Raw genomic sequence first — 11,209 nt, 5'->3', positions numbered from 1 at the left:
ATAGGAAACCTCAACATAAAGTGCCTTTCCATTAATTTACAGTTGTTATCAAAATCCTTTTTATTAGTAGAATTTTGCTTTAACCCTTAAGGCAAATTGTATCTTAAATACATTGGGTGGGAGGAATGAAAATGTAAAAATGAGTTTTTATCCATGAGTTTCATATAGATTCGTACTGCTAATTCATCTATTATTTCTATAGACTATGGTGCCAAGAAAATCTATCTCATTCTTATTATGTTGACACACAAATCTGATGGATTCATGAATCAAATTAACCCAGGTGAAAAACTCCTCAACCATTTGATTTGTAAAATATAAGAAAAATACCACCAATAAGCCATCTGTAAAGCAAAAATATCCTTAAAGAAACGATTCTTTATGGCAAACAGCAGGGCTTTTTTGTAGCAGGAACTCCTTTGCCTATTAGGCCACACCCCCTGATATAGCCAATCCTCAAAGAGTTTACAGGGCTCTTAGTACAGGGCCTACTGTAAGCTCCAGGAGGATTGGCTACATCAGAGGGGCATGGCCTAATATGCAAAGGAGTTCCTGCTACAAAAAAAGCCCTGGCAAACAATATTCTCTTCCAAGTTAGACAAGAACAGATTTGTTACAGTGGGTGCAATTGGACTTCCCATAGCAACCCCATTAGTAAATCTGAAATAATTCTTTTCTAACATTATATCCACCAATTCCATCAGGAAAGATGTGGGAGGCTGCAATGAGGGTTGAAGGTTCAGAATAGCCTCAATAACCACCCTGGCTTTCTCATGTGGAATATATGTATACAATGGCAATATATCCAGAGTAATCAATCCTGAATTTCCTGAAACATACTTTTTCTACCTTCTGCATAAAGTCCTTTGAATCCTTAATAAATGACATAGAGTTTAAGAAAAGAATCAGTGCACTGTGACAAAGGCTCCAAAACTGAGTTCAAGCTGGAATCAATAGGTTGACTGGGTGGAGGAAAACCTGGCTTATGTATTTTAGGTAGTATGTAAAAGAACAGGACTATAGGATGTTCATTTATTAAAAATTTCAAGGTGGCCTCTTCTATCTGCCCCATTAAAAATACCTCCTCCACCATTATCTTCATAAGCCATGAGATATGAGATGCTGGATTTTTGCTAATGATAATATAGTTAGACCAGTCAGTTAGTTGACATCTTACTTCTTTCAAATAGTCAGTAGTATTCAATACTACTGTGGCTTCTCCTCTGTCTGCCTCGTTGATAACGACTGAATCTTCTTGAGCTAAATCTCTTAAAGGGACAAAATTCTTGTCCCATGAGATTTTGCTGCTTTGAGTTAAATGCTTTCCAAGTTTATGTCTCTCAAGACTAATTTTTAAAGGTTTGCAAGAAAGGTTCATTAACTGAATGTATAAAAGTAGATTTAGGATGAAATTTATTATCAACAGAACTGGCAGTATATTTAAAAGATTCATGTAACTTCAGTTGTCTTATAAAATGAAACAAACCTACCCACATTTGAACACAGTTATATTCTGGGTTAAGAACACATCTAAACCCAAATTTAAAACACATTGTTCTACTGGGGATAAAGTAATAACTCCTGCCTGTGCTCAGGGTGAAACTCAAGTAGCCCTAGGATGCCTTTTAGTATACCTCTCTAGATAGTTTTCTTTTCTTCCCCTGACATAGAGACTGAATCTTTATCCTCCTTGGTCTCCAACTCAGAATTAGATTGTGCTGAGTCTGCCCAAGATACTCTTTTCTTTCCAGTTGCTGCCAATAAGCACCATTTATGCACCCTGGAGGATGTATAGTCTCTAGAGTCCCTATTAAATTTCTTAAGTTTGTTCTCAAATTCTTTCACACTAGACTCAAGTTTCTGTAGTCATGTATCATACATATTGGGTGACAATGGTTCCTTTAATGTCTGTTCTGCCACTGTTATTTCAGTCTTCAGAAACTTGGTTTCCTGAAACACTTTTTCTATAAGTAATAACATAAGGTCCAATGAACACTTATGCAGTATAGAAATCCATTTCATCCTGAAGTTCTCATTGTCCACAAACACTGCTGGTGCTTTTTGAATCCTCAGTCCTCTAGAAAAGCAGTAAGACTTACAGTAGTCCGTTAAGGATACCATCTGCAAAAAAGTCTAGTTTTCTTTTTTGAAAAAATCTAATTGAGCCCAATAAGAATTGACATTGCTAGCCTGATAGCCTCCTCCTCCAAAATCGTAGGTATATTGGATAAAATCCTTTCTTTATGAACATCCATATATGTAAACATATTTTCCTACTGAGCCATACTCCCAGGTAAGGTAACATATAACAATGGGATCACAGTGTATAACACTAGCAAGCAAGGAAAAAAATCACCATGATGACTGATTACTGATTTTATCTCAAAACATAACTAAAAATTCACATCCAAAAACTTTAGTATTGTGTTCGTTGATTATAAAGAAATCTCTACACAAAATATCCAAAACTAAACATAAAAATGTCTGTGTACTTCCAAGGATAAAAATATACATAACACAGTGAAAGAAAACACTTCAAAGAATCTATCACTGAAAGTTCCATCTGCTGTAAACCATCAGAAGCTTCAACTGACGAGAGCACAGGTATCTTCTTGTTTCATATGCAGTCTTCTTTAAAGTCTATACAGCTTCCCAGAACATTCATCTTCACCCTTTCTTTTCACAATCTAATTTGGAATTAATACAAACAGAAAATACAAAATACACAAAATTCCACCACATGAAGCTTCAAGAATGTGGAATCCACTTATCATTAAAATACCACTATGCATTATATTATGCATAATATAATATAGAATTTTGGTTTAAACCATATGGAACACGTATGTGATTTGTGTCCATGGAGCTTCTTGTTGTAAAACAGCACTCTTTGTGCATCCTCCTGATTATACAGATGAGGGGCGCATTTAATACAAAAAAAGTACATCCTCAAACTCATGGTCACAGAGACAGCATTGAATTAATGTACAGTGGAAACATGCACAGTGGAAACATGTACAAGTGTGCACAATTGCTGGCTCCTCTGGTAGGAGGAAGTGTATGTATACAGGTGCTGTTCCAGTGATCAGGAATTCCATTTTTTAGAACATTCCAGATATACAAGGAGGAAGCCCATACACATGCACTTCTCTCACATGGATACTCCATGCATGAGCTGGTGATTTCATAGAGTCAAGCATTGGGAGCAGTGTGCTCATGATTCAAAACCTATATGGATGAGCTGCGGGCTTGTATCTGTGCTGTAACCATTAAGAAATCATTAGAACTATCTTGAAGATGTTTATTATACTAGAGGCAGGAACATTTAGTACAAATATTTGCCACATTTTAAAATGTATTCTCATAAGTTTTGAAAAAAATTACTGACAGTACAGCTTATAAGATTTCTACAGCAGTTCTATAGCAAAAGGTTGCATTTATAGTCCTTTATCATCATAACCTTGTAAAATACATTAACGCTTCACAAATTAGAATAGAATCTACAATGACATATTCAAGGTTGCAGATGAGTACTGGAAGATCTAAACCCAAAAACTTAACAAGAACAAGCCTCTGAACATGTTGGGAACCATCCAAACACCCCAGTTCACATTCTGCTCTTAATTTTAAAAGCTCACCCCCATCATCATATCATGAGGGTCAAAACAGTTGTCACTTGGCAAGTTCCATGTATGGAGCTCCCAAACACTTTCTCCTCATATAGCCAGTGAACAAGACAGGCTTGTATTAGGAGTTTTCTTTGTGACGCTGTGATGATCTTAGGCCTAGTGCAGCCCAGAGAGCAGGGAGGGACCTACCTAGGAGTTGCTAGTAGGCCTACATCTCCCAGAATTCCTTCTGTCCCTCTGATTGGGTGGCAGAGATTTAGGAAGGAAAATTTCTCCAGAGGAGTGGGACCTGGGAGGCCTGGCTGCAGAATGAAGTTGTTCTCTCTGGAGGGGCTGCAGTCTGGATGCAAACTGCAACCAGAGGGTTTCCTCATCAAGGAAGGGTTGAAATTACCATTTGGAATTATAGTAAGAGAACATCTAGTTGGACATGTCAGGGCTTTTATTTACATCAACCTTTACTATTTTCTGTATTGACTGTCCACTAAACACTTTACTACCCACTTGTTGTTCTAGAGCAGGGGTGTCAAACATGAGGCCTGAGGGACGGATCAGGTTCCTAGAGGGCTTCCTATTAGGCCTGTGAGCAACTCATTGTTATCTGCTTCCTTCTCTCTCTTGCTTCCTTCTGTGTTACAACTTGCTTTGTCAGGCTTGTTCAATCACACACGAGCTACAGAGCAAAGTCCCTATTTTATCCACTGGCTGACCACCACATGAAGCAACATGTACAAAAGCTCACAGTGCCCAGCTGTTTCATGTTTTCCCCTGGTTCTTAGGCTCAAAGCATCAACCATAAGATTCCTGTAATGAATCTCAATAAATCAAAAGTAGGTTTGCAACAGACACACACCTGAACAACATACTCAAAATTGCTACAGTGCTGACATTGTCTCCAGATTTTGATGCAAAATAATTCAGAGCAAGAGGTGTCAGTTATCAGAGATTGTTAAATAAAAAAAAAATATTGCAAGAGTGCTAATCTTTTAAGCATATTTTAAGTTTTTAAAACATCTTCAATTGCGTTTTTCTGTGTCCTTTATAAAGTCTGTACCTCTGCTACCTGGCATTACGTTTTACGACACACATTGCCCAGCCCAACAAGTTCTCATTTATGTCAGATCCGGTCCACATAACAAATGAGTTCAACACCTCTGTTTTAAAGGTAAAGGTAGTCCCCTGTGCAAGCACCAGTCGTTTTTGACTCGGGGGTGACGTTGCTTTCACTATGGGTGTTTTCGCACTCACGTTTTACTGGCGCCACGACCCTCCTCACGCTGGCGAATCTGCATGGATTTCGCACCAGAAGCGCCGGCGCACCCAGAAACGCCGGCTACTTCCGTCGCTAAGCCAGCGCAAACGTTTTCCTGCATCTTTGCGATTTCCGTTTGCGCTGGCTTAGCGACGGAAGTAGCCGGCGTTTCTGGGTGCGCCGGCGCTTCTGGTGCGAAATCCATGCAGATTCGCCGGCGTGAGGAGGGTCGTGGCGCCAGTAAAACGTGAGTGCGAAAACGGCCAATGTTTTCACGGCAGACTTTTTACGGGGTGGTTTGCCATTGCCTTTCCCAGTCATCTGCACTTTCCCCCCAGCAAGCTGGGTACTCATTTTACTGACCTCAGAAGGATGGAAGACTGAATCAACCTGGAGCTGGCTACCTGAACCAGCTTTCGCTGGTATCGAACTCAGGTCGTGAGCAGAGGGCTGTGACTGCTGTACTGCAGCTTTACCAGTCTGCACTATGGGGCTGTTCTAGAGTCTGTTCTAAACCTCTGTTCTAGAGCCCTTATAATAAACTTTTTGCTGTTAAACTGCCTTGGTCCTCACATCTCTTCAGTCATGGTTAAAAAGTCTTGCTAACACGGAACATACAGGGGATGGGTGGGTGCTCTGGGCCCTTGCTGACAGACCCTTACCAGAGTGCTGGCAGCCAGTAGAAGGCCCTTTCTGGTCCCCTGCTATGTGCCAAAAGCCTTCATCCTTATTTCATTTTCCTAACCTGAATGAGGGCTGTCAGTTCTAGAATGGGACAGTCCTGGAGATCTGGGATAAGGAGCCTGGAGAGAGAGCTTATTAGGGATATGATGCCATAGCGTCCATCCTCCAAAGCAGTCATTTTCTCTTAGGGAACATGTCTGTAGTTGTAATTCCAAGAGAACTCCAGGCCACACCTGGAGGTTGGCAGTTCTATGGTGGTTCTCAAAGTTCCTAGTTGCTTCATTGATTAAACATGCATCTGGATAAAAGACTCCTGTATTATCCTGAACGGAGCAAGCAGCAACTCTGCTGGTTCAGGTTAGGAAAATGGTTTGCAGGAAAGGATTAAGGGCCCCATCCCATGCTGTGCTTTTATCTGAATTGGGATCCAGCTGTTTGATAGGGACTATAAAACTATGTGGAAAGTCATACAGAGAACTCCCACTACTAATCATTTGGAGTTGGATTAAATAAGAGCCCCTTTTCAGAAGATCCAAATGTACATGGAATTAGTACTTGGAGGGGGAAGCATAATCACACTCTGTTCCCTACCCCACATTAACCTGCTCAACATGTCCACAGCTTGTATAAGCATTAGGGTTTTATCTGCATTATCAGGAACTCTTGGTTTTTTTGCAGTCCCAAGGAGTACAATCTTAACTTTGGCTCAATGTTATGTTGTGGCCCCTCCCAGTGGGGAGCAGGACATTGGGCATCATAATTAAGTTCTATAGCCAACAGAGACTCATCAGATGCAACATTGTTCCTTAATAACCTCTTTATTGCATGCAGCAAAATCTGCATAGGCTTCCTCACAAGTGCAGTTCCCTTCACCCACCAGTTTCCGCCCTTCAGACCTCAGGGAGACAAAGCTGCCTCTGCCTTGGGACATTTACACCTAGGTTGGTAGCCCAGGCTGCAACTCTTCCTTTAGGTTCCTCTTTCTTCCTTCTTTGCACCTTTTCAGCTTTGCTCAGCCAGTTTAAATCCCACATCTCTTCTGATGCTGCCCTTTTTATCCATGGTCTCCACCCATGCTGGTCAAGCTCAGCTCCACCCCTCTCTTAGAGCCTTGTAGCTTTCTTAGCCTCTTCCTTGCCTTGCCCTACTCCAGCTGGGTTTGCATAGAGCTGCTACTGTCTTCTGATGAAGTCCCTCTCCCTATCCTGGTGCATCTGCTGCCTTTTGCCCTCCTCTGGCCTCTCTACCACTTTTGTGCCACGTGTTCATTCAGCCCCACCTGAAAGATAACAGTTGCTTTCCTTTTTAACTGGGGGAGGGGAATGAGGTATTTATTTTAATCAATACTATACATTAATAACTACTTTTAGGAGAACCACTGTGGGGTAGCAGTTTAAAGGCTGGGTGGAACCCAGATTCACTTCTCCAAATAGGCACACATTTCATGGGATGAACTTGGTCCAATTATGCTCTCAGCATAATATATCTCAAAGTTATGATAAAAATGGAAAGAGGAGAATCGTGTATGTTGCCTGAATTCTTTTGAGAAAGGGCAGAAGTAAAGCTAAAGCCTCAGGCTGTTCCCTGACTTTCTTAAAGTAAAGATGGAGGAATTGAAATTCCCCCACTGATTATTTTGTTGACTTTTTATGTTTAATAGATCAAAGTGCATGTAAATAAACAAGAATAATATTATTTGTATTACAACCTCTTTCTTTTTGCCACATTACAAAACCACACAATTTCTAGCACATATAAATCCACTGACAATGTGTGTCCAGGTCATTCATCTTCACAGATAACTTTTATTTCATATAATAGCTCAACAGGTGCTTTTCTATTGGTGTTATTCCAGTTTCATTTTGGCAGAGAGTGAGAGAGCACACATATAATAGCTTAGAAAGATGGGGGGGATCTCAGGAAAATCACTCAACTTTTTTTTTTTTTAAAAAAACCCTTGCAATTATTGCAGCTTTTTAGCAGTCACCTCAGTATTCAGGTTCTGCATCAGGGGTCCCCAACCCCTTTTTAGCCTGTCGGCACCTTTGTAATTCTGACACAAGTTGGTCAGTGCTAGGATTGCCAGGTCCAACTCAGGATATATCTGAGGACTTTGCGGCTGGAGCCAAGGCTGTGACAAGCACAATTGAACTCCAAAGGGAGGTCTGGCCATCATATTTAAAGGAACAACACCAGGTGCGTCAAACACATTTGTTACAAGGGCCAGATCTGACATAAATGGGACTTTGTGCGACCAGGCCATGCATATCATAAAATGTTATGCCAGGTAGTGGAGATATTTCCATAAACTATCAAAAAATACAAATAATGGCTTTTGGCAAGAAACAGAAGTCTAGAACCTGGACCATTGATGGCCATTTGATTGAACAGGTGCAGACTTTCAGTATCTTGGTGCAGTATTCCATGCCTCCAACTCAAAAAAAGTGCACATTGCCCACACAGCAGATATTAGGCAAAAGTCGGTTCACAATATACTTAGATTTCTTTGAACTAAGGGTGGACATTACATCCCTGCTACCCTAAGTCAAAACCTTGGCCCAACTTTTATATGAAACAATGACAGGGGCAACATCATATTCTTTTGCCCCTCTTCAATCAAAGTTCCTAAAAGAAGCTTTACAAGTCCCCAATCGTGTGCCAAATGTGGAGACTGGCATTGTCAGGCTGACATCTGGAGACTGGCATTGTCAGACTGACAAAAAAAAAAAAAGCATTGTGCCAGTTATTTTTTTTTAAAAAAAAACTTTGTAACATTCTGCCTAATAAAGAGTTTGGGTGAGCTCAAATGCTTTCACAATGTTTTGTGTCAAATTGGTTGGTCCAAATAAAAGGCATTACATGGATTTCATTCTAAAAACACCTTGTGCACAGCTAGAAAAATATAGGTGTGTGTCAGCTTGCTGTCATGACATGATACAGCCCAACTCTGTTTTGCTTTAAGTGCACTTAAACTTTCAGACTTGCCCTGTACTATGAACTCTGTCTGCTGCATTTTTATTCCATGGTTTCACTCAGGAATTCAGTGTGATTTATGAGGAGGAAGAGGAGTAGGAGTTGAATTTTATTGAGTGAACCACTCCAAACTCACATGGCTTATTTAAAGTTGAGATCCTGATGCTGCAACTTGTCTGTCTGACCACTCTTCCTCTCCCCATGAGAGTCACCCTGTGAGATAGGTTGGGCTGAGAGAGTTCTGAGAGAACTATGACTAGCCCAAGGTCACCCAGCAGGCTTCATGTGGAGGAGTGGGGAATCAAACCTGGTTCTCCAGATTAGGGGCCATCGCTCTGGCTCTCATGTGATTCTCTCTTACTCCGTTTTACCCCCACAATAGCCCCATGAGTTTGGTCAGACTGAGAGAGAGAGAGAGAGAGAGAGAGAGTGAGAGAGTGAGTGCACAGTAACCCTGTGAGATCCATGCAATTCCAGGTAAGGTGTGCATTAGCTGCAGAAGAAATTTCTAACTAAAAAGAAATTTCCTCTCTTTTTAGGATCTGAACTGACTAGATCAGTTCTAGGTAGGTTGCTAATGGTAGTGGAAGTACACCTCTACATTTTCCTCTCAGTTTTTGCTTTCTATGCTGCTTTTACATTTCTGTTTCACCAGGGTGACAAGGTATAGGATAGGGTGGTGAAGAGAGAGAGAATGGTGAAGAAGACATGTGATTTACATGCGTGACATTCAACCACAACACTTAGCTCACATTTTTGTTTCCCAGTGCTACTCCTGATTTTTCTGCAAAATTAACCCAAATAAAATTAACATCACATCCCTTGGTATTCAGTAAGTTTCAGGTTTGGAACTTCAGCATGTCATGAAGGCTGGTGAAAAGCAGGCTTTTGTAACTACTGAATGCTGCAATAGAATTTTGCAGATCTATTTTAATCAGATCTACAGTGCTAACTTGCATTGACTTCTGAGGAGGAAGAAGAGAAGTAGGAGGATAATTTTATTGAGTAAACCACCCCAAACTCACATGGCTGAGATTCTGATGCTGCATGTCATTAGGGTTGCCATGACTGATTACAGACTGGCACTTTGGGCTGACTCAGAGACGCCCCTGAAGTCAGCCCAAAAAATCTGTTCAGACGGCAACATCTGCCAGCCGTCCTCCTCCTGTCCTCCAGGCTCCTTTGACTGGCTCAAAAAGCTACCACTTCCAAAGTGGTAGCAAATATTTGAGCCTGCCGTCAGTTGCCTCCCCGCCGTCTGAACGGAGAAGGGCGCAAGTAAGGTGACTTGGTGGTCTGGAGCTGCCAAGCTGCCACAAGGTGTTCCGTTTTTTTTTTTAAAGGAAACCAATCAGAGCCACCCAAGTAAAAATAAAAGGAATCCAGCTTCTGGGTCGCCTTCCTGTGTGGAGGCGCCCAGCCACCTCACGGACGGGATGTGGGCGGCATGCGGGGGCTCTGGGATGGCTCTTTTTGAGCTGTCCTGATTTGGGATGCCTCCCAGCCACCCCAGAATGCCCGTCTGTTCTTAGCCCATAAGTGCTATGACCCAAATAATTTTAAAACAAATTTTTCAAATATCATTTTTCATTTCTTTCACTGTGTGTAAGGAACCACACACAGTGTGGTATATGGTATAATGGTATAAAAATGTCAGTGGCACAGCCTATCCTTATTGTATGTAGTAACATAGCTTAGCATACTTTCAGCATCACTGTACATGTTATCATATTCAAAGACTTTCATAGCCTTGGCTCCTCATATCTGCAGGTTCACCTCTCCTAATATGCTCTGCCGCAACAGCTTCTCTCATCTGAGTGAAGCCTTGTCACTTTGCAAATGGATAAGAGCAATAGCTGCTTGTACGTGTGCATTCTCCTCATGATGCCCCACCTTGTGGAATCTTCCTGAAAAGGTTAGGAAGGCTATCACACTCCTGCTATTTCTCAAACAGCAGAAAACAGAATTGTTTAGAAGGGCATTTTTATAAAGGGAATGGCATTATGCTATAGTGGACTGGGTTAGGTAATGTGCTTTTATAAGGAACAAGGCAAGTAGTCAATGCAACTGTTTATTATGTTTTACACATTTTTTCTACTTTTGGCATTGTTTGACATACCATGTCTGATAACTACTTTGCATTGTTTCTAATTTTTCAAATCCTAGTCCTATTGCATTCTTTGTTGGATGTCTCATGTGCTTGGATTGCCTTGTTATATACCATGTCTGGGTGAGAAAGGTGTGCTATGAACAGGGCTGGAATTATAGCAGGAGCTCCTTTTCATATTAGGCCACACACCTCTGATGTAGCCAATCCTCCAATAGCTGACAAAGCTCTTTTTTGTTAAGCTCTTGGAGGATTGGCTACATCAGGAGTGTGTAGCCTAATATGCAAAGAAGCTCCTGCTAGCATTCCACCCCTGGCTATAAATAAAACAATAAACGGCACACCTCAGTAAAGCAAAGCAAAGTTTATTAAAAACAGTCATAAGACCAGCATACAAAATAATATAAGATAATACAGTATAAGAACATGGCAATAGACAGTTACAGCCATAATTCCTAACATTCCGGACTGAACTAATCCTTCACTAATAACTCAATTTACAGTACGATCTACACTTTTTAATTACCAGATAACAATACCTAGGAACCTTGCGTGAGACGGACT

The 11,209-nt window shown here is 41.0% G+C and overlaps 1 long non-coding RNA gene across 1 annotated transcript; it reads left to right on the top strand.

Moving 5' to 3' along the window:
- Window positions 1-7,870: 7,870 nt before the first annotated feature.
- On the top strand, window positions 7,871-8,109 carry LOC132573331 (uncharacterized). The gene is made up of 2 exons (XR_009555526.1): window positions 7,871-7,956; window positions 8,011-8,109. It is a non-coding gene; the product is annotated as an uncharacterized LOC132573331 (long non-coding RNA).
- Window positions 8,110-11,209: the final 3,100 nt, after the last annotated feature.

The sequence above is a fragment of the Heteronotia binoei genome, chromosome 6 (assembly GCF_032191835.1).
Source record: "Heteronotia binoei isolate CCM8104 ecotype False Entrance Well chromosome 6, APGP_CSIRO_Hbin_v1, whole genome shotgun sequence".
NCBI lineage: Eukaryota > Metazoa > Chordata > Lepidosauria > Squamata > Gekkonidae > Heteronotia > Heteronotia binoei.
Note: the sequence above shows the minus strand (reverse complement) of the source record. Positions and strands in the feature narration are given on the sequence as shown.